Below are 24,096 nucleotides of genomic sequence, written 5' to 3'. Positions count from 1 at the left end.
GCATGCTTTGCCTGCTAGGGCTCAGGTTCTGGACAACTGAAGATGGGTGTAGAGTAGGTGGAAACATCTGAGACACTTTACATATGCATAAACTTTATTATTTGTTGTCTGAGGATTTAGTTGAATACAGAATATGTGAAATAATTTTTATACTCTCAGTTATTTTTGCCTAAATTTTAGTTATTAACTTCTGCTTTTGCCTCCTCTCTGGTCAGAGTCCTCTTTGTGGACCTGTTCTTCACTTTGGTTGTTTTCTGCTTCATTTTTCCATTTCACTGTGTCTTATGACTAAGTGGTTTCCCACAATATCTGGTTAATTCAGTTTCTTATTAAATTTAAAGACTAGCATTCAAAAAACTAGAGGGCTTGTGGAAGTTTTGTACTCTGAATCTGACTCTAAGTCCGAGAAACTTTGAGTTTATTGGCTAACTAACTGTTTGACTACAAGACAGCCTGTGGCCAACACTTTATTTTTTCACTTGAGCTCAGATGTCCTGTAGAAAAGACATTATTCTTTTTTTGTTTTTATTAAATTATTTTATCTATTTACATTTCAAAAGTTGCCACCCTTCCTGGTCCTCACTCCCTAAGTTTTCACCCCATCTCCCTTCTCAGAGAGGATGTTCACCCACCCACACACCCACCCACCCCTACCAGCATCCCTCTTCCCTGAGGCATCAAGTGTCCACAGGATTAAGCACATCCTTTCCCACTAAGGACAGACAAGGCAGTCCTCTGCTACACATGTGCCCTGGGACCTTGGAGCAGCCTATGTATGCTTCTTGGTTTTTAATTAGCCACTGGGAGCTCTAAGGGTTCCGGGCCAGTTGATACTGTTGAGAACAGACAGTTTTCAATCTCCAGTTCATAAATGAAGTCAAGACCTGGTCACTGCAAGTCTCAAAGTTGGCTGCTACTTTTTTTTTCTATTGGAGAGGACAAAGACACTTGTGTTTATGCCAAGTCAAGGCTTACCTTAGGAACTGAATCTATATTCACATTTTGTATTCTATGAACTTAGGTACAATTGACATGTAATAAAACACACAGATTTAGTTATTTATTTAGTTGAATGAGTGCTGGCAAGTGCAAGCTCTTGATGAACTATCACCTAAAACAAAATGCATGACATGCCTATCATCTTTTCTAGAATGTTCCTTATGTCTCTCACTTTTTTCTCTCCTTAAGAACTATGTTTGTTTGTTTGTTTGTTTGAGGGAGGATTTCTCTTTGTAGTCCTGGTTATCCTGGAGCTTCCCCCTTCAAACCAGGGTGGCTGTGAACTCACAGAGACCCACCTGCCTCTGCCTCCCTCCTGCTAGGATTAAAGGAGTGCACCACCATACCTAGCTCCTAAATTTCCTTTAAAAGGTACAAATGATATACAGGTTAAAGCTCTCAGGTTCCAGAAAATAACTTTTGGTACATTTGTCTCTTCACCCAAATTTAATAAGCAGTAACAAGCATGATACATTGTTTTCTTTCATTTTCTGTTTTTGTTAACAAATTAATTTATTAATTTAAAAAAATGAATCTCATGTATCTTGACCTGGCAACAGAAAAAGACCTTGCCTCAATCTCCTTCTCCTTCTCTTTCTTCTTCTTGTTTTTAGATTTATTTATTTCATGTATGTGAGTACACTGTAGCTGTCTTCAGACACACCAGAAGAGGGCATCAGATCCCACTACAGATGGTTGTGAGCCACCATGTGGTTGCTGGGAATTGAACTCAGGACCTCTTGAAGAGCAGTTGGTGCTCTTAACTGCTGAGCCATCTCTCCAGCCCTTCCTTAATCTTCTTGATTTGTGTGGCAATTGTGAATTGCTAGCTTGTGGCACTAGACCTTGTTTGTATTTGTTGTTACATAGGTAGACTGTAGTATATTTTTTTACTATTTCTTGTATTTTTACAGCCCAGCCATTGCCCCCTCCCAATCCCCACTCCCACAGTTCTTTATCCCATTTCTTCATCTCCACGTCTCCAGAAGGATATCCTCCCCCCCCCATCCTCCCCACTCCCTGAGGGTTAGGTGTATCTTCTCCCATTGAAGCCAGACCAGGCAGTTCTCTGTTATATATGTGTTCAGGACCTCAGACCAGCTCCTCTATGCTGCCTGGTTGGTGAATCAGTGTCTGAGGGATCTCAGGGGTTCGAGTTAGTTGAGACTGCTGGTCTTCCTATATGGGATCACCCTCCTTCTCAACTTCTTCCAGCCTTTCCCTAATTCAATCACAGGTGTCCCCGACGTCAGTCCAATGATTGAGTTGAACGATCTGCATCTGTCTCAGTCAGCTGCTTGTTAGGCCTCTCTGAGGACAGCCATGCTAGGCTCCTGTCTGTAAGCACACCACAGCATCAGTAATAGTGTCAGGTCTTGGAGTCTCCCCCTTGAGATTCATCCCAAGTTGGGCCTGTCTCTTCTCCATTTTTGTCCCTGCAGTTCTTTTAGACAGGAACAATTCTGGGTCAGAGATTTTTTTACTATGGAATGGCAACCCTTTCCCTCCACTTGATTCCCTGTCTTTCTACTGGAGGTGGACTCTACAAGTTCTCTCTCCCCACTGTTGGGCATTTCATCTAAGATCCCTCCCTTAGAGTCCTGAGAGTTGCTCACTTCCCAAGTCTTTGGTACTTTCTAGAGTGTCCTCCTACCTATCTCCCACTTCACCCCCTAAGGTTACATATTTCCATTCATTCTGCTGGTACTTAGGGCTTCCCTTACCTGATCATGTTTCCCCTTTCCCCTCCTCTTCCCCTCCCCTACTCATGTTTATTCCATGGTTTACAAATATGGTGTGCCTAGGGAATATAATAAATGGAAAGTCAAATACTAAAAACAAGTGGCTAATTGGATCAACATTTATAGATTTATATTTTACTTAGCTATCTATACAATTCCTGAAAGACAAGCTGAATTCACAGTTCTCTCACACTTTATTTCAAAATAAAGTTTGAATTTAGTTTTTTAGTAGTGGATAATTTCTGCAACATAAGGTTCAAATTCTGAGGAAATAAATTCTAATTGATATTTTTGTCTATTTGTCTTTTAGATCAAACTTCTATTCTGACAAGCAAATTTTGTGGATAACTGGGCTACTGCTATATACTATATAACTCCAACCCATCCTCCTACAGTCCTGAATAGATTACACAGCTTTCAGAGGGCTCTGCCCTCACGGATCATTGTTGATACTGACATTGGCTCATTTATTCCTGACTTTGCTCCTCTTCAGAATGAAGTTCCAGTATCAGTTGAACTTCTTGGTGATTTGGATAAACTCTCATGTAAAAAGTTTTTAAAAATACTGGGAAAAACTTAGAACTATATAGGCTTGAAGAATGCATAAACTACTTTAAGTAGAGATACTATTATACATTAAAAATGTTATTAATTCCTTTAGGTTTATTTTGCATTTCCTCATCAGTACTTACTCTTGATGATAGTAAAACCATTGATTAACCACATTTTTTTTTAAAAGAAATGTGACCTGTTCCTAAGTTTTGATGCCACATTAAACCTTGACATCTGTAGTATGAGGTGAAATACATAAAATAAAGCCAGATATTGGTGTACAGTCATTATTTCTCTCATGAAAACTTTTGTTTTTTAATCTCTTCTATTTCGTTATTAAGTCTAAAAAAGACAAATGAATTTCAACGTAAAATTTGCCATCATTAATGAAATTACTGTTCCCCTAACTCATCAGATGCTTTTAACCCAAGGTCAAGGAAGAAGTCCTTTGCTCCATAAAGGGAAAAGCAGAGTGAAAATCTGGCCTCATTAACTAAGTGTTAGAAAATTACCATGTCATTCTCATTTTACACTTGTGCCCTGGAACCTTGTCTTAAACTAAATATATACGCTATTTCTATTCTAGGGAAGTTCTTTGAGTCTCTAAATCATAAATAAAAGAAGTTAGACATGAGTTTATTATGTTCAAATTTGTGGACAGCTTTTGTAATAGAAAAGCAGATCTACACTGCACTCAGAGCAGCTGAGATACATCGGGGAGCCAGGGACATCCAGGGCACAGCAGCTACCCAAACCCCGCCCCTCCGGAATTCCACTTCCCTTCCGCCCCTGCCTGGTCCTCTGGGCTGGAGCAGACACAGAGTTGGTCTGCTCCTGTCCTGTGGAGAAACTGAATCCTGAGTCATCCAGGAGCCACTGCACTCAGAGCAGCTGAAACTGAATCCTGAGTCATCGAGGACCCACTGCACTCAGAGCAGAAGGATTTCCAGATCCAAGAGGTGGCCTGAGTCCCAGGAGTTATTCCACCCAGGAGATTAGGAGCATAAGACCACAGAGACCTCTGGACTCTGAGGAGCTCTGCAATAAGCAAGATAACTGGAAATACAGACTCCAGTTTTACACAGTGAGGGCAGGTACCACTAGAGTTAACCAGATGGCGAAAGGCAAGCACAAGAACATAAGCAACAGAAACCAAAGTTTCTTGGCATCATCAGTGTCCAATTCTCCCAATATAGCAAGCCCTGAACACCCCATCACACCTGAAAAGCAGGATTCAGAATTAAAATCACTTCTCATGATGATGATAGAGGATTATAAGAAGGAATTAAGTAACTCCCTTAAAGAAATACAGGAGAGTACAAGTAAACAGATAGAAGCCCTTAAAGAGGAATCACAGAAATCCCTTAAAGAAATGGAAGAAAACACAAAGAAGGAATTAAACAAAAACATTCAGGATCTGAAACTAGAAATAGAAACAATAAAGAAAGTTCAAAGGGAGACAACCATGGAGATAGAAAACCTAAGAAAGAGATCAGGAGTCACAGACGCAAGCATCACCAACCGAATACAAGAGATAGAAGAGAGAATCTCAAATGCAGAAGATACGGTGGAAAATATTGACACAGTTGTCAAAGAAAATGCAAAATGCAAAAAACTCCTAACTCAAAACATCCAGGAAATCCAGGACACAATGAGAAGACCAAACCTAAGGATAATAGGTATAGATGAGAATGAAGATTCCCAACTTAAAGGGCCAGTAAATATCTTCAACAAAATTATTGAGGAAAACTTCCCTAACCTAAAGAACAAGATGCCCATAAACATACAAGAAGCCTACAGAACACCAAATAGACTAGACCAGAAAAGAAATACCTCCCGTCACATAATAATCAAAACATCAGATGCACAAAACAAAGAAAAAATACTAAAAGCAGTAAAGGAAAAAGGTCAAGTAACATAAAAAAGCCAGACCTATAAGAATTACACCAGACTTCTCACCAGAGACTATAAAAGCCAGAAGAGCCTGGACTGACATCATACAGACCCTAAGAGAACACAATTGCCAGCAAAGATTACTATACCCAGCAAAACTCTCAATCACTATAGATGGTGAAACCAAGATATTCCATGACAAAACCAAATTTGCACAATATCTTCCCACAAACCCAGCACTTCAAAGGATAATTGATGGAAAATGCCAACACAAGGAGGGAAACTACAACCTAGAAAAAGCAAGGAAGTAATCTTCCAACAACCCCAAAAGAAGATACAAACATAACTTTACCTCTAATAACAAAAATAACAGGAAGCAACAATCATTTTTCCTTAATATCTCTTAACATCAATGGTCTCAATTCCCCAATAAAAAGACGCAGACTATCAGACTGGATACACAAACAAGACCCAGAATTTTGCTGCATACAAGAAACGCACCTCAGTGACAAAGACAGACACTACCTCAGAATAAAAGGGTGGAAAACAATTTTTCAAGCCAATGGTCCCAAGAAACAAGCTGGAGTAGCCATTCTAATATCAAATAAAATCAACTTTCATCCAAAATTAATCAAAAAAGATAAGGAAGGACACTTCATACTCATCAAAGGAAAAATCTACCAAGGTGAACTCTCAATTCTGAACATCTATGCTCCAAATGCAAGGGCACCTACATACATAAAAGAAACTTTACTAAAGCTCAAAATACACATTACACCTCACACAATAATAGTGGGGGATTTCAACACCCCACTGTCAGCAATGGACAGATCATGGAAACAGAAACTAAACAGAGACACTTTGAAATTAACAGAAGTTATGAACCAAATGGACTTAACAGACATCTATAGAACATTTCATCCTAAAACAAAAGAATATACCTTTTTCTCAGCACCTCATGGTACCTTCTCCAAAATAGACCATATAATTGGTCACAAAACAAGCCTCTACAGATACAAAAAGATTGAAATAATCCCTTGCATCTTATCAGATCACCACGGACTAAGACTGGTCTTTAATAATGACAAAACCAATGGAAAACCCACGTGCACATGGAAACTGAACAACTCTCTACTCAATGATGACTTGCTCAAGGAAGAAATAAAGAAAGAAATTAAAGACTTTTTAGAATTCAATGAAAATGAGGACACATCATACCAAAACTTGTGGGACTCCATGAAGGCAGTGCTAAGAGGAAAGCTCATAGCTCTAAGTGCCTACAAAAAGAAACTGGAAAGAGCACACACTAACAAGTTGACTGCACAACTAAAAGCTCTAGAACAAAAAGAAGCAAATACACCCAGGAGGAGTAGAAGGCAGGAAATAATCAAACTCAGGGCTGAAATCAACCAAATAGAAACAGAAAGAACAATACAAAATATCAATAAAACCAGGAGTTGGTTCTTTGAGAAAATCAACAAGATAGATAAACCCTTAGCCAGATTAACCAGAGGGCACAGAGACAGTATCCAAATTAATAAAATCAGAACTGAAAAGGGAGACATAACAACAGAAACTGAAGAAATTCAAAAAATCATCAGATCTTACTACAAAGGCCTATACTCAACAAAACTGGAAAACCTGGATGAAATGGACAATTTCCTAGACAGATACCAGGTACCGAAGTTAAACCAGGAGCAGATAAACCATCTAAATAGTCCCATAACCCCTCAGGAAATAGCAGCAGTCATCAAAAGCCTCCCCACTAAAAAAAGCCCAGGACCAGATGGTTTTAGTGCTGAATTCTATCAGACCTTCAAGGAAGACCTAATACCAATTCTCTTCAAACTATTCCACAAAATAGAGACAGAAGGAACACTACCCAATTCGTTCTATGAAGCTACAATTACACTCATACCCAAACCCCACAAGGACCCGACAAAGAAAGAGAACTTCAGACCAATCTCCCTTATGAACATCGATGCAAAAATACTCAATAAAATTCTAGCAAACCGAATCCAAGACCACATCAAAACAATCATCCATCATGATCAAGTAGGTTTTATCCCAGGAATGCAGGGATGGTTCAATATTCGGAAATCCATCAATGTAATCCACTATATAAACAAACTTAAAGAAAAAAACCACATGATCATCTCACTAGATGCTGAGAAAGCATTTGACAAAATTCAACATCCCTTCATGATAAAAGTCTTGGAATGATCAGGAATTCAAGGCCCCTACCTAAACATAGTAAAAGCAATTTACAGCAAACCAGTAGCCAACATCAAGCTAAATGGAGAGAAACTTGAAGCAATCCCACTAAGATCAGGGACTAGACAAGGTTGCCCACTCTCCCCCTACCTATTCAATATAGTACTGGAAGTCTTAGCCAGAGCAATTAGACAGCAAAAAGAAGTCAAAGGGATACAAATAGGAAAGGAAGAAGTCAAAATATCGCTATTTGCAGATGATATGATAGTATACTTAAGTGACCCCCAAACTTCCACCAGAGAACTCCTAAACCTGATAAACAACTTCAGCAAAGTGGCTGGTTATAAAATCAACTCAAACAAATCAGTAGCCTTCCTCTACATGAAAGATAAACAGACTGAAAAAGAAATTAGGGAAATGACACCCTTCACAATAGTTGCAAATAATATAAAATACCTTGGTGTGAATCTAACCAAGCAAGTGAAAGACCTGTATGACAAGAACTTCAAGTCTCTGAAGAAAGAAATTGAAGAAGATCTCAGAAGATGGAAAGATCTCCCATGCTCATGGATTGGCAGGATTAATATAATAAAAATGGCCATCTTGCCAAAAGCAATCTACAGATTCAATGCAATCCCCATTAAAATCCCAACTCAATTCTTCACAGAGTTAGAAAAGGAAATTCTCAAATTCATATGGAATAACAAAAAACCCAGGATAGCGAAAACTATTCTCAACAATAAAAGAACTTCGGGAGGAATCACCATCCCTGACCTCAAGCTGTACTACAGAGCAATAGTGATAAAAACTACCTGGTATTGGTACAGAGACAGGCAGGAAGATCAATGGAATAGAATTGAAGACCCAGAAATGAACCCACACATTTATGTGTGAGGCGTGCGTGTAATCGTCTCGCCAGCAAGAACGCACCACACACACACACTAGAATCCTTCCGTAAAAACACGTTTATTCCCAAATACAAAATGGTGGAAGAAGACGCCAGGCCCAGGAAAAGCACTGCTTAATATACCCTTGGAGTGGTGCATTCACCTCTGATTGGCTGCTTACTCGTAGCGTGCCAAACGCCGTGGGATGGGCTTTAACTTTGGCAGGCCTTTTCCATGGCACATGCGCAATTCACCTATTCACCAGGAAAAATCCCGGATGTCAGGCAAACGCGGCTTTAGCCAGTGCATGCGCGGCTTCCTACATCTGCCCCTTTTTGTTTTATTGTAGAGGGTGGTAGTTGAGATCCCTGGGAAGGTTTCGTAACTCCCATATTTGGGGGTCTCACGGCGGGTCTGAGTCTCTTTAGAGGGCGGTGCTCAAACTCTTACCAGTCACGGGGTCAACATCCCCACCCGCGGCTGCCCTGTCTTAGGTGGCTGAGGCTTATCCGTCCCCTCCGTTATAGACTTTCCAGACCTTCTATCCGTGGAACGAACACCTTAGAGGGCAGGGACTGTGTATAGAAATATTTGAGGCTTTACCGGGTGTCTTTATCAGAAGCCCCTGGGTACAGCGGCTGAGGAATCTGTCTACTGGCTATTTCTTTTTTGTTTTGTTAAACAGGCACTGGTCAATGTCCCGTGTCTTAGGCTAGTTGACATTTCTCCACAGCCAGCACCAAAGAATGGTGAGCTCTCTGTCTAGGCTACGAGGGTCGCGCACCCACACCTGGCATTCTTAGAATGTGCGCCCCAGGTTGTGGCCACTCGTAATGCCTGTTACTGGATAGACTCACCACTCGTGGTGTATCTCTGGCATATGGGATCAGCTTATTCCCGTCGTTGGTACCAATTGGCAGCTGGCCTGGAGACAAAAGGATGAAGTTATCTATCTGGCTGTCCTTGGCCTGTCTAGGGTGGTACCAGTCATGACTCAAACTCAAGGCCGATCAAGCAAATTCCATCTTGGGGGAATAAGCGATCAAGGACTAATAGTTTAAGACAGTCTCCCTTACCCTATCAGGTGCAATGGAAGCGAGTCCTCTGAGTGCAAGGGCTAAGGGAAACAGAAAGAGATGCAAACACCCATCCCTGTGCAATGGAGTCATCTCCTAGGGGTGCAAGGGCTGTTTGTCTCAAAATTCAGGTACCACATCTACACAGACAAGAATCAGCCAGGCCAAGACTCCTCACCGACCCAGTACAATGGGCAAATCCTTTGAGGTGTAACACTGATGGCCTAACATTTAGCACCACCACTCATGAGGGGGAGACTACTTATTTTTGAAGCAGTGATAGCCACACTGCAGGGGAAGCCCCTAGTTCTTTGGTCACAAGCGCCTGGCCAATAATAGCCTTGTCAAAATTTTGTTGAGCTCTGAGTTTGCAATCCAACCAAAGGATGAATACTGATCCGCAACATAGGGCTTACCAAACAGGCCTACTCCCACCCACTTAAAAGAAAAGAAAAGAAGAAAGCTGAAGAATTCCAGGAGGACAGTCCCTCAGTCAGGGACCGATCCACGCGCGTCAAGTTGATGTTCACCACAGCTGTTCTCAATTTTCTGAGTGTCTCACTGAAGTTTTCTAACCAATTTCCTGTAAGATATTAAAACAATTTTCTGGACAGATTAGTTACATTATGTCTGACTGGTATGGGTTTTGGAAAGGCAGATAATATGGTCCATCATCGTTTCCCTGATATACTAGGAACCTGTATCCCTTGGATCAGCACAAGGGCTGTCATCAGAGCCTGGAGGGTCCGCCTGGGTGTCACCTTCCAATATCGCAAGTCGCCGTGTCAGCCACTCTGGTAGCCAAAACGGGTTGTCTTCTTCCTGTGGGAACACACAAACCGCTCCCCTGGCTCTTAATAAAACAATATCTGGGCCCTTCCATTGTCCGGTCAAAATGTCTTTCCATTTTACCATCTCTTTCGGCCTGTCAGGCTCTAAACAGTGACGGTCAGCAGCCGAATGGCCCTGACTGTCCAGGTTTAAAATATTGAGAGTAAAAAGTGCTATAGAAACGGTGACTCGTGGCACTAAGGGCAGAGTCTCCTCGACTCCTCCCTTTTGTTTTATTAGATAAGACTTAAGAGTGCGATGAGCCCGTTCTATGATGCCCTGTCCCTGAGGGTTATAAGGGAGGCCTGTCAGATGGGTTACCTCCATTTGGCGACAAAATTGTCTAAACTTTTGAGAAGTGTATGCTGGCCCATTGTCCGTTTTAAGAATTTTAGGCTTCCCCCAGGCACTCCATGCCTCAAGGCAGTGTTGAATAACATGTGCTGCCTTTTCTCCAGTCAACGGAGAAGCAAATATAATTCCAGAATAAGTGTCAATGGAAACATGTAAATATTGTAATTTGCCAAAGGTTGGGATGTGAGTGACATCCATTTGCCAAATTTGTAGTGGCCGAATTCCTCATGGATTAATTCCTACATGAGGCACTGGTAAAAATTGACAGCAATTCTGACATTGAGTAACTATATCTCTAGCTTCCTTTCTAGTTATCTCAAACCGACAATGTAACGTCTCTGCTGTCACATGAAAGTTTTTATGAAAATCTTTGGCCAAATCTAATTTTGAAGATAGGGCGACAGCAACCAATTTTGTGGCTCGATCTGCTAGGTCATTCCCATGAGACATTGGACCTGGTAGACCTGAGTGAGCCCTGATGTGTGTAATAAAAACCGGAAATCTCCTATTAACTAAGGAGAATTGAATCTTTTGAAAAACTTTTACAAGTCTACTAGATGGTCTAATTAGCCCAGTCACTTCTAAGGCTTTAACTGCATTTACTACATAAAAGGAATCTGAAACAATATTTAAAGGGCCTGGAAAGGTTTCAAGAACCTCCAAAACTACCAAGCATTCCACAACTTGAGGTGAAGTCTCCTGGTATTGTTTGGCAGTGACCTTATTATCAATTACATAAGCACCCACACCTGTCTTTGACCCATCTGTGTAAACGACCACTCCATCCGGGAGCGGCTTTTGAGATAAGACATGTGGAAATACAATAGCTTGAGTTAAGGCAAACTGTAAAATGGGATGTTTAGGGTAGTGATTATCTATTTGACCATTAAAGGAGGTAACCAACACGGCCCAAACATCAGAGGTAGCAGTTAATATTTGAACTTGATGTGCAGTATAAGGCACTATTAAAACCTTAGGCTCCCTTCCAAAATGAGTGACAGCTGCTTTTAATCCCCGTAAGGCAAGCTGAGCAACCGCATCTGGATACCATTCAATAATCTTTGCAGGAGATGCATTAGGATGAATCCATAATAAGGGCCCATCCTGCCATAACACGGCAGTTGGTAAATGTCTGGTTTTAAAGACACACAAATTAAAAGTTTTGGTCTCATCAATGCGTTTTAGCTGAGCTTTTTGCAAGGCATCCTCCACCAATCGCAGGGCATGATTTGCAGCCGGTGTTAATGCTCTTGGTGAGGAAATATGGGAATCTCCTTTCAGAATGTCAAACAAAGGTTTTAATTCAGCAGAGGGAATTTTCAAAAATGATCTTAACCAATTTATATCACCTAGTAACTTTTGAAAGTCATTTAAGGTATGTAAATGATCTCTGCGAATTTCTAATTTTTGAGGAACTATTTTCTCAGGGTAAATAACTGTCCCTAAAAAGGAACCGATTTCTGAAATTTGAACCTTCTCTGTGGCAATATGCAGACCCCGCTGTCTTAATGTAGCAATTAATAAAGGATATGAGTTCTGCAAAGTGGTCAACTCTTTATGGCATATTAAAATATCATCCATAAAATGAATCAAGAGTAGAGAAGGAAATTGTTTCTTAACAGGTTCAAGGGCCATTTGTACATACAGCTGACATATGGTAGGACTATTGGCCATGCCTTGAGGCAAAACTTTCCACTGATATCTTTTGTCTGGTTCAAGATGATTAACAGCAGGCAAAGTGAATGCAAATCTTTGCCTATCTTGCGGGTGTAGGGGAATGGAGAAAAAGCAATCCCTAATGTCTATAATTATTATCCTCCACTGCTTAGGTAAAGCAGAGAGCAGAGGCAGGCCTCGTTGCACTGAGCCAAACAGCTGCATCTGTTTATTAATGGCCCTTAAATCATGGAGAAGTCTCCATTTTCCTGATCTCTTTCTTATAACAAAGATAGGGGTATTCCAAGGAGAAGTAGAAGGTTCTAAATGACCAAGCTGTGCCTGTTCCTCAATCAGCCTTGTAGCAGCTTCCAATTTCTCAGAGGATAAGGGACACTGAGGAACCCACACGGCTTCCTCTGTAAGCCAGGGTATGGGCAAGGAGCCCTCAGTGGCAACTAGGGAAAACCCAGACCTTGTCTTCCTGTATTACTTTCTTGTAAAATTGGGTTTAACCTTCCTTGTTCTTTTCTACCAAGGCCTTTTCCTTCCTTATATCCCATTCTTTTCATAATATTAATAACTTGTTGAGAGTACTCATTAGTTAGTGTCAGTCCTAAGTCTTGTAAAATGTCTCTTCCCCAGAGGTTAACGGGGAGAGGAAGCACCTAAGGTATAAAGCTTCCTGTCTGACCCTCTGGCGTCTTCCAAGTCAAAGAGCGTGAACTGACTGTAGGGTTGGCCTCATATCCCAACCCTTGTAAGGAGTGGGATGATTGTGTAACAGGCCACACCTTAGGCCACCAGTTGGAGGAAATAATACTTTTATCAGCTCCTGTGTCTAAAATTCCTGTAAAACTCTTCCCTTCTATTGTTAATTGTAAAGTGGGTCTAGTTTTGAGATCCACTACTAAATAAGCAAAGTCAGTTCCTGAAGAACCGAACCTATTGGCACCTCTTGGCGCCCCGGTGGATGGAAAACAATTATGTAGACTTGGAAGAATAACCAACTGAGCAATCCTATCTCCAGGGGAGATGGAAAATATGCCTTGTGGACAAGAACAGAGAACTTGAAGTTCTCCCGTATAATCTTGGTCTATCACCCCAGGATGAACCACAAGCCCCTTCAAGGCAAGAGAGGAGCGGCCTAGAATAAGGCCAACGCTTCCCTCAGGCAGGGGACCTTTAAAATCAACCGGGATAGGTTGCACACCCTCATATGGCATTAATAAGAATTGGGAGATAGAGCGGAGGTCCAACCCTGCGGAACCTCTTGTAGCTCTGCAGTTAGAGGTCTCCCCCGGTTGTAGGCTTGTGTCCCATATTTTTTGGGGCCCTGAGACCTTGGGCCCGAATATTCGTTTTTTGAAATGTCTTCATCTCTTTCTGTAGGGGAGGGATCATGTTGAATAATCCTTCCCCGAATGTCCTTAACCGAGCGACATTCATTGGCCCAATGATATCCCTTCCTGCACTTAGTACATAACCCAGGGGTTTTCTTTTGTATAGGAGTACGACATTCTCGTTTCAAATGACCTGGTCTGCCACAATTATAACATACTTCACGGCCGCCAGGACTTGAGCGGCTCTGGCCTTGCAGGATAGCTGCTGCCAGGCCAGCGTTAGTCAGTGGGCCTCCAAGACCTCGGCAGACCTTTATCCAATCTGTCAGCCCTTTGTTTCTCCTAGGGGCAATAACTGCCTTACATTCTGGTGAGGCATTTTCATATACTAATTGTTCGATCAATGGCTTGACTTGCTCTGGGTCTCCAAAAATCTTGCCTGCTACTTCTGTCATTCTAGCAACAAATTCTGAAAAGGACTCCTGGGGGGCTTGTAATATTTTTGTTAAATTTCCTCCAGCCTCGCCCTTTTTCGAGAGGGCCTTCCATGCCTTAATTGCGGCGGTGGAAATCTGGCCATATGCTTCCCAATCATAGTTAATCTGGTCGGCAACATACTGTCCTTGCCCTGTTAATAATTCAAAAGTCCACTGTCTCTGATTGCCCTCCGCATTAGCGTTGGCCTTTGCCTGTGCTTGAGAAGCGTCGTGCCACAAAGCCTTCCATTCCATATACTGTCCCATATTAGGGAGAGCAGCTTTTACTGTGTTCTGCCAATCATTCGGAGTCATTGCCATAGTGGCAAATCTCTCAAGCTGCATAATTGTAAAATTAGCATCAACTCCATACTTGTTAACCGATTCAGCGAATTCTTTAATAGAAGCATACTCTACAGGTGCGTGGACACGACCTCTTCCTGCGTCCTCAAACACTGGAAAAGCTTGTAACATTTTTCTCTTGTCTTCCTCTGAAAGGAAGGAGCCTGAGCAGCGCCTGTCCACATAAGGCAGAAGTGCGCTGAGAACATTAGGTTGGGAGGGCGCTACAGGCCGAGAGGCCGTCCGGCTTCTATCTCTCGTTTTCCTCTGCTTTAGATTTCGCAGCGGCAACTGTTTATCTGGCTGGCATCTTTCCTCTTCATCTATCTCTTCATCTGAGTCCTCTGAGGAAGTTATCCCCTCCAACTCAGAGGCATCAAGCCTCAAAACTTCCTTTACCGGATAAAGAAATCTCTTTCTGAGGCTTACTTTCCTCCCGTCTCTCCCAAGGGTGTTCTTCCCCTCATCTTTCATCCCTGTAGATTGTTCCTCGGGGAGGCTTAATTTCTTTAATATATCCTTTTTCCCTTTTCCTTTCTGAATTTCTAAGCGCTTCCTTCTTTTCTCTGTTTCTGACATGCTAACCCGTAATCCGTCTGCCACTCCCCGAACCGCCACGAAAACCAAAAGGAAGAGAACTAACGCTACCAGCACCATAGCGAGAGCCTCTAAAGTTCCTGCCAACTGGGGAGGGAAATAAATTAAATCAAGTCCAAACATATCTCTCAGAGAGCATTACCTTGTTCTACGGTTCTGGATTCACTCCACGCATAGAGGACGAGTGGAGGGCCTTCTTAAACAGCGCCGGCGATGGTAAATTCTCCCGGGTTTCTCGGCACCAACTGTGAGGCGCGCGTGTAATCGTCTCGCCAGCAAGAACGCACCAGAATCCTTCTGTAAAAACACGTTTATTCCCAAATACAAAATGGTGGAAGAAGACGCCAGGCCCAGGAAAAGCACTGCTTAATATACCCTTGGAGTGGTGCATTCACCTCTGATTGGCTGCTTACTCGTAGCGTGCCAAACGCCGTGGGATGGGCTTTAACTTTGGCAGGCCTTTTCCATGGCACATGCGCAATTCACCTATTCACCAGGAAAAATCCCGGATGTCAGGCAAACGCGGCTTTAGCCAGCGCATGCGTGGCTTCCTACACTTATGGTCACTTGATCTTTGACAAAGGAGCTAAAACTGTCCAGTGGAAAAAGGACAGCATTTTCAACAAATGGTGCTGGTTCAACTGGAAGACAACATGTAGAAGAATGAAAATTGATCCATTCTTATCCCCTTGTACAAAGCTCAAGTCTAAGTGGATAAAGGACCTCCACATAAAACCAGATACACTGAAACTAATAGAAGAGAAGGTGGGGAAAAGCCTTGAATACTTGGGCACAGGGGAAAAGTTCCTGAACAGAACTCCAATGGCATATGCTCTAAGATCGAGAATTGACAAATGGGACTTCATAAAATTGCAAAGTTTCTGTAAGGCAAAGGACACTGTCAATAGGACAAAACGACAACCAACAAATTGGGAAAAGATCTTTACCAATCCTTCATCTGATAGAGGGCTAATATCCAATATATACAAAGAACTCAAGAAACTAGACTCCAGACAACCAAATTACCCTATTAAAAAATGGGGTATAGAGCTTAACAAAGAATTTTCAATGGAAGAAACTCGAATGGCCGAGAAGCATCTAAAGAAATGTTCAGCATCCTTAGTCGTCAGGGAAATGCAAATCAAAACAACCCTGAGATTCCATCTCACACCAGTCAGAATGGCTAAGATTAAAAACTCAGGTGATAGTAGATGCTGGCGAGGGTGTGGAGAAAGAGGAACACTCCTCCATTGTTGGTGGGACTGCAAGATGGTGCAACCACTTTGGAAATCAGTGTGGCGGTTCCTCAGAAAATTGGACATAGCATTACCCGAGGATCCAGCTATACCACTCCTAGGCATATACCCAGAAGGTGCTCGAACATATAATAAGGACATATGCTCAACTATGTTCATAGCAGCCTTATTTATAATAGCCAGGAGCTGGAAAGAACCCAGATGTCCTTCAACTGAGGAATGGATTAAAAAAATGTGGTATGTTTACACAATGGAGTATTACTCAGCTATTAAAAACAATGAATTCGAGAGGTTCCTAGGTAAATGGATGGAACTAGAAATTATCATCCTGAGTGAGGTAAGCCAATCACAAAAGAAGACACATGGTATTCACTCACTGATTATTGGATATTAGCCTAGAACCTTGAAATGCCCAAGATGCAACTCACAGGCCACATGAAGCCCATAAAGAAGGAAGACCAAGTGAGGGTGATTCGGTCCTTCTTAGAAGGAGCAACAAAATACTCAAGGGAGCAAATATGGAGACAAAGTGAGGGACAGAAACTGAAGGAGGGGCCGTCTCAAGACCACTCCACCTGAGTATCTATCCCATGTGCAATCACCAAAGGTAGATGCTGATGTGGAAGACAGGAAGTGCATGCTGATAAGAGCCTGATATGGATATCTCCTCAGAGGCCTTCAAGAGTCAGACATATTCAGAGGCAGATGCTCACAACTAGTCATTGAACTGATCATGGGGTTCTCAATAGAGGAGTTAGAGTGAAGACTGAAGGAGCTGAAAGGATTTGTGGCACCATGAGGAGAGCAACAATACCAACCAACCACAGCTCCCAGGGTCTAAACCACCAGCCTGGGAGCACTTAGGGGGTATCCAGGGCTTCAGCTGAATATATAAAAGTGGAGGGCCCTGCTGGGCATAGGTGGAAGAAGAGAACCTTGACCTCATGAAGGCTGGATGCCCCAGGGGGTGGGAATTTTGAGGGTGGGGAGGTGGGAGTGGGGGGGTGTAGATAGAGGTTACTTCCACAGAGAAGAAGGAGGAGGGGCGAGGGGATTGGGGGTTCCGAGGGGGTGGTGGGGGATGGGGTAAGGGGACAACATAGGAAATGTAAATAAATCATCCAATAAAAAAAAAGAAAAGAAAAGAAAAGAAAAGCAGATCTACCAAGTACATTGGTGCCCCAGTGCAAATGATGTCTCTTCTCATGTCAGTCTTTGTTGTAGTGTGATACTGTCAGTCAGCAGGATACTTTCCCTCACTCAGTGAACAGTAGCCCAGCTACAGTTGGTGGATAACATTTGGGAGATTCATATTAGAATCATCTCATTTTTTCATTGACATACGGTATTTTCTTTAATGAATTTATCATGATTATGGACATTGTTGTTATGAGCTTTGACTGATATCATAAGATCAGTACATGTGTACCTAATTTCATCATTTGTGACACAGTCACTTAGAAAGTCTGACACTAAACTATCAGGTTAGGTATTGCAAAATGATATTAGTCTCAGTGAATCAAATATTCTTCTTTATGATTTTAATGTTAATTGATAGAGAGTAAATGAAATAAATTTGATTAATGGTTACTGCCTAATGGAAGTAAGAAGTGTGTTCAGAAGTTGACATGCACTCATATCTTTTAATCTTTTCTAGGATCATTGTCTTTGACTCTACTTGAAAGACTCATGAATACAAAACTTGCAAGGGAATTATTTCTAAAAGCTTTTGAAGAGTTCTTGGGAACATTTCCTTAAAGCATAAACATTTAGAGAATTGAGAACAATGGCCTTTGACCATAAGCAATTAAAAATAAGAAATATCACAATCATGTAGCCTTATGATTTGTTTTTTTTTGTCTGACATTCGCTTTTCAGATTTTCCCACCATGTATTTCTAGTATTAAATTTAAATTAATTTTGCACAATAATTCATAAATTTTAAATTATTCAATAATTTAATATAATATCAAATTAATTAATAATATATAATTAATTAATAATAATTAATAATTATTAATTAATAATATATAATCTTAAGATGTATAGATACTAGTCAATGAAAACCAAATCACAAAGGAACCATTAACATGACACTAAGCTTGTATGGCTTTTTTGATGTTACTTTATGTAATTTTTTTCTTATTTATTTATTTATTTACACTCAAGATTTTATTCCCCCATCCAAGTTTTTTTTTTTAATATGGAGTGATATATCTTACTGATGTTTGACTAAAACCCAGAACATTTTAAAATCAAACACTGACATTCTACTGAAGTATATAAACCTCATAAAACTTAATTATATCCATATATACGTCCCTGTAGGGTAATTGTTTTCTACTGCTGTGATAAAACACCAAGGCAGCAGGCAGCAGGTATGGTGTCAGGAATAGAAGCTATGGGTTCACATCTTAAACTACAAGTAAAAAGCAAAGAAGGAAAACTAGAAACAAATGGTTCAAGAACATATTTATGGATTTTGAAGGCCCCCTGTCCTCATCCTTATGTCAAAGACATTTTTATGTAAGGCATTTTAAAACATTTAGTGAATTTTCTCTAAGAGTGTGACATAAATTTTAAAAAATAATTTGTTTTTATTCTTTAATTATGCATATAGTGTATGTATGTGTGAAAATAGATGCATGCGAATGCAGATGTCTGAGGGTACAGAAAAGACCTCAGATATGCTGACACTTGAGTGAGAGATGGCTGTGCCCTACATGAGTATTGAGAACCCAGTTTAGATCTTCTACAGCAGAATTAAGTGCTATTTCCTGCTGAGCCATCTCTCTAGCTTCAGTGTCAGTGAATTTCACAGAAAAATAAACAAAGTGAGGCTCCTGCTTTTCAATTTACACTCTAGAGAGTAAGTAATCATATCCCTAAGCAAATATACAGAGAGGCACAAGGCAGAGTGTTGTTGGTTACATGTGGATTAGGACCTTCTCTGGAGGAGTGCTTAGTTGGAAAAGCATAATGTAATCTCATGACACATGCTGGTATCTAGTTATATGCAAGTCTGATACTTCCTGCTTACTCCCTGCTAGTTGATAGTGGCTTGTTTCTCTTAACTTGCATGTTTCATTTAAAAATTTTGAAACGCTTTTATATCCCAATCAAAGAGTACAGGCACAATACATTGGATTTTCAGTACATGTTAGAACCTTATTGAGGGTTTGTTGTTCATAGTCTCAGCACTATGGTAGCTCTACTCTTTGTTCATAAGAAATATAAATAGGAACCTCTGGAAAGGAGCTATTTCTGGAGGGACTGACAGACTAGAACTGCAGTGATGTGGATGGTCTGGAAAGATACAGGTATAAATGCTAATTATTACCTATTTAGTTTTAGCCCTGTTGTGTGAGGTATTAGAAAAAACGGTGGTCCAGCTAGCTTCTGGGCTGACCACCGTATTCCCGCTCTAAGATCCTGTACTAAGGCAACACCAGCTGGCTGGTGGTGCCAGCCCGGGACCCATGAGAAGTTGGTGTGGCTGTTGCCTCCGTTGATCAGCTCCGTGGTATCTAGTCCCCAAAACCTGGGGAATATCTGCCACCCCCATGCAGTAGATATAGCAATTCCAATACCTAGTAGAAATTAGACTCTTAATGCTTAAAGATTATCCAATGGATTTATATATCAGCAAAAACTCAATACACAAAATGCCCACACAATTAGAATTGTTAACCCAATTATCTAACCTTGATATGAATAACTACCTGAGACTGCTAGAGACATGTACATCTGCTGCCATCTCTCCTCTCCTCCTCTCTTCCACAGCTTTCTTTCCTCTCCCCAACTCGTAGCTCCGCCTACCTCTTCTCTATCCAATGACAGAGCTCCACTGCAAATACAATGGGCAGGAAAGTCCTGCCACATAGCCCCATAAGGAACAGTCATTTGTTGCCAACCTCTGTGTCAGAACTGCCGTGCCGTTAAAATATTTGGAATATATTAACTTGGCAGGCTACTAGTAGCTTCCATCAGTCCACAAACTAAGACTGTCATCAGATAGCATCGACATAAAAGATTCTCTCATGTTCCTCTAACTGCCTCTCTGATACACCCATCACTGTGCTTTAAAGTTGCTTCAATTTGTAACATTCTCTGTTGTGTAAATCTATAAAAACTAGTGAAACTGTTTCCATGTTTGATGATGAAATATGGGTGAAATAAATCTGCTATCCCATGCATGGTCACTCAGAATAGCTTAAGAATAAATTACAACCCACTCCCATTAACATGAGAGCTTTGATTTTGTGTAGAATTTATCTACCCAGATGTTTTGCATATTTGAATTATAACATCCACATAGGGGCTTAAGAGCTTGGGAAGCCAAATCTTATACCCTGACACCTTTCTCAGTTTCTACTGCAAGGCTTTGCATGTTATGAGTGGTTCACAGATATTTTGAAATCAGAGTATTCTGGTGGGAGCATATCCTCATAGAAGCAAGAGGAGGAGGGATAGGATAGGGGGTTCCTAGGTGGGTCGAGGAAATGGGGAAAGGAGATTACATCTGAAATGTAAATAAAATATCCAATAAAAATATTTTAAAAATTCATCAAAAAAAAATTAAAGGAACGGAGAGGTGTGCAGCATGAGTTCAGAAACAATGCCAGCATGGAATGCAGTCTTCTGAGGAAGCCCTGGCTGGAGATCTGCTGCAGTTTTCCTTTGCTACGGATTTTAATCTTGAATTTCTGAAAACTGAAGTAACTGGAAAATATACTATGAGCTCCATAGTTTAGACTTGTCAAATTAAGACTTTTACAAATAAATAGAATAAAATTAGACTAACGTATCCTCCTAAATTATTAAAATTTTTTGGCAGTACTGATTTTGTTCTTAATCCAGTGATACATGCTGAACACTGAGAGTCTGAGACTTAATTGATGGGTTAAAGAGGCAATAACATTTGCCAAGTGCATGATGTTCCGAGCAGGTGTATTTCCAACAAGATGTTCACCGCTCTAAATGAACCTAAGACTTTGAACTCACTCGCCTTATTTTTGTCTTTTCCTTTCTTGGCATTATTAAATATGATGAATGTCAAAATGAACATACTACAGGAGTAAGGGATTAAATTAATCTGCCAGTGTGGAATATACAAGCTGAAAACTGTGCAGAAGTAAGAATCCCTTTGGTTAAAATAATTTCAACCCAGATTAGAGTAAAGTAGCAAAGAGTAACAATTATTTATTGGAAGAAAAGAATATCAGAAAATATGAGTACACACAATGGGTAATTAATTCCTGGAGAGATTGCTATGGGCTAAACAAATATCTGGAATACAACACTATTGGACTGTTTATCTCTTGTCATTGTTTCTACTATTCTCTGCATTTTCTATTTACTTTGTAGGTGTTGAAACTGAGGCACCTGAAGATAAGAATTTGACATGATTAAAATGCTAGAGAAAGAATTTTTAAATAATCAGTAGATTCAAAAAGAGAATGAAGAGCTGGGCAAATTACCATAGGAAAGATAAGATATGAAAAATCATCTCAATAAATACAGATGTTTACAAACTCAGACAAAAACCTTGGACTGAGAACTTCAGCATTCCTAATACAAAACTCAGTTGACAGTGTCACTGATGCACCAGCTGAAGTGAGAGAGAGGAAAGGTGGGGAGGATGAAACATCACACGGAGAAAGTGGCACAGAAAGGATGAAGAATAAGCAGATGCAGGACTCATGAGACCACAAGAAATCTGATGTATGGGTAATCAAAATTTTACATCCATAAAACATAACCATGGAAACTCTATTCAGTGAAACAGTAGAGTATTCTCAAAATCTAGGGATGACATGAAATTTTACAAATGGGAGACATTTGTGACCCCAAACTTATGTGGCCAGAAAGAAAATCTACATTATGTGCTGTAGTAAAATATCAAAGGTACAGAACAAAGAAAGAATATTAGAAAGTGCTGGCAAACATAGCAATACACACCCCTGCAGTCCTGTAACTACGTTATGGAGGCAAGAAGAATGAGGAATTCAAAGTCACCCTCAGTTACATAGAACACTGGTCTTAAACTAAGCCACATGAGACTCTTTCTGAAATTCTCACCTCCAAAACCTACCTCTCAATTTCACAAAGTAACTGTTTCCTAAAATTTTAAGACAGAAGCACTTAATGATGCAAAAACAAAGCTAATAGCAACAGGTTTTTTCAATAGAAACTCTAAATCCCATGAAGACATTCAATGATGTATTTTATGGTGACATACAATCAAATAAACCTTAAAAAGTCAATCTAGATAATTACACACCAAGAATGGAAATAAAATTCCAAGAAAATGGAATCTGAAGGCATGCAGTAATATCTGTTTTAAAATAGCCAAGAATAGACTTGAAGAACAAATAAGGAGAGATACATATTGATTAAGGAATGGTACATCATGAATACAGAATTATTTAACCATGCATGAACTGATAGAACATACAATCTTAAATAGCAAACTCTATAGGACATAAAACAGAGATCAGCCCCCAAACAATGGAAGTGTGTGATTTCAACAGTCTGCTAACCCAATAGATAGATGGCAAGTTATACAAATAATCCAGACAAAAGCTTAACTGTGAAATATAAATTTTAAACTACCAAGTCTATGTAGGTAAAATATAAGACAATTATTTTCAGAATAAATCAATCACCAATGATGGAATATATATTCTTGTTATTATCACAGGATAAATTTCACAAACATATCAAATGGTTAGCCATAAAGCATATCTTAACAAATTAAAAATAGTAATATAACAAGAGAATGAAGCCAGAAATCAAGAACAAGAAGAATAATACAAACACATGGTAATTACTTATATACTGGGCCAAGGAAGCAATACAGAGTACATTTCAAAAGCTCCTAATTACAAAGAGAAATGGAGTACAATATAGCAAGTTCTGTGTAATATAATGAAAATGACCTAGAGGGAAGCTTATATAGTTCCACATGCCTATATAATAAAAAATATGTCAAACACATAACTGCCATAGTTACTTTCATATTGCTGTAAATAAAACAGCATGGCCAAGGCAATCTTAAAAAAAACAACAACAACTTGAGTTTACTTGGTGACTCATGGTTATAGAGCGATAAGACTCTGTCACCGTAACAGGTGGAAAGCATGGCAGCAGGCCGATGGAGTCAGGTGCTGGAAGTTGAGACTAGAGGGCTGAGGGCTCACCAATAGTCCACCAACATGAAGTAGAGAATGAAGTGGACATGGTGGGAAGCTTTGAAACTTTCAAGCTTGCCTCTGGTGCGGCATTTCCTTCAGCAAGGCCATACCTTTTAAGCCTCCCCAAAGGATGTAACTGGCTGGGGACCAAATCTTCATATATATAAGAATATGACAGTCATCTTGTTCAAATGATTACATTAATTATATGCATACACATATACATATACAAAAACACATACATATGTATGTATATGTGTGCTAGTCACTTTTCCTTAAGTTGTTTATTCACTTTATATTCAATCACAGCCTCCTCCCTCCTCACTTGTCAGTTCCTTTCTCACATCCCTCCCCCATTTTCATGCTTCTCCAAAGAGAACGAAAGCCCCCTCCATGGGTATCAACCCACTCTGGCATATTTGAAACATCACCAAAACAAGATCAAACTAAACCTCAATGAGAGAATGAAAGAAAATACAAAAGTCAAGGCAGAAGCTAAAAGAACAATACAGGGGACCAGTGGTAAAAAGAGTGGGAAGATTGAGATGACAAACAAAGCGACCAAAGAGTAACCTGGATGGGGTGGGGAGAGAAAGAGAGAGAGGGAGAGGGAGAAAGACAGGGAGAGGGAGAAGGAGAGGGAGAGGGAGAGGGAGAGGGAGAGGGAGAGGGAGAGGGAGA

This window comes from Grammomys surdaster, unplaced genomic scaffold (assembly GCF_004785775.1).
Source record: "Grammomys surdaster isolate TR1022 unplaced genomic scaffold, NIH_TR_1.0 168, whole genome shotgun sequence".
In the NCBI taxonomy this organism is placed as follows: Eukaryota; Metazoa; Chordata; class Mammalia; order Rodentia; family Muridae; genus Grammomys; species Grammomys surdaster.
The sequence above is the reverse complement of the archived record's forward strand: the minus strand, read 5'-3'. Positions refer to the sequence as shown.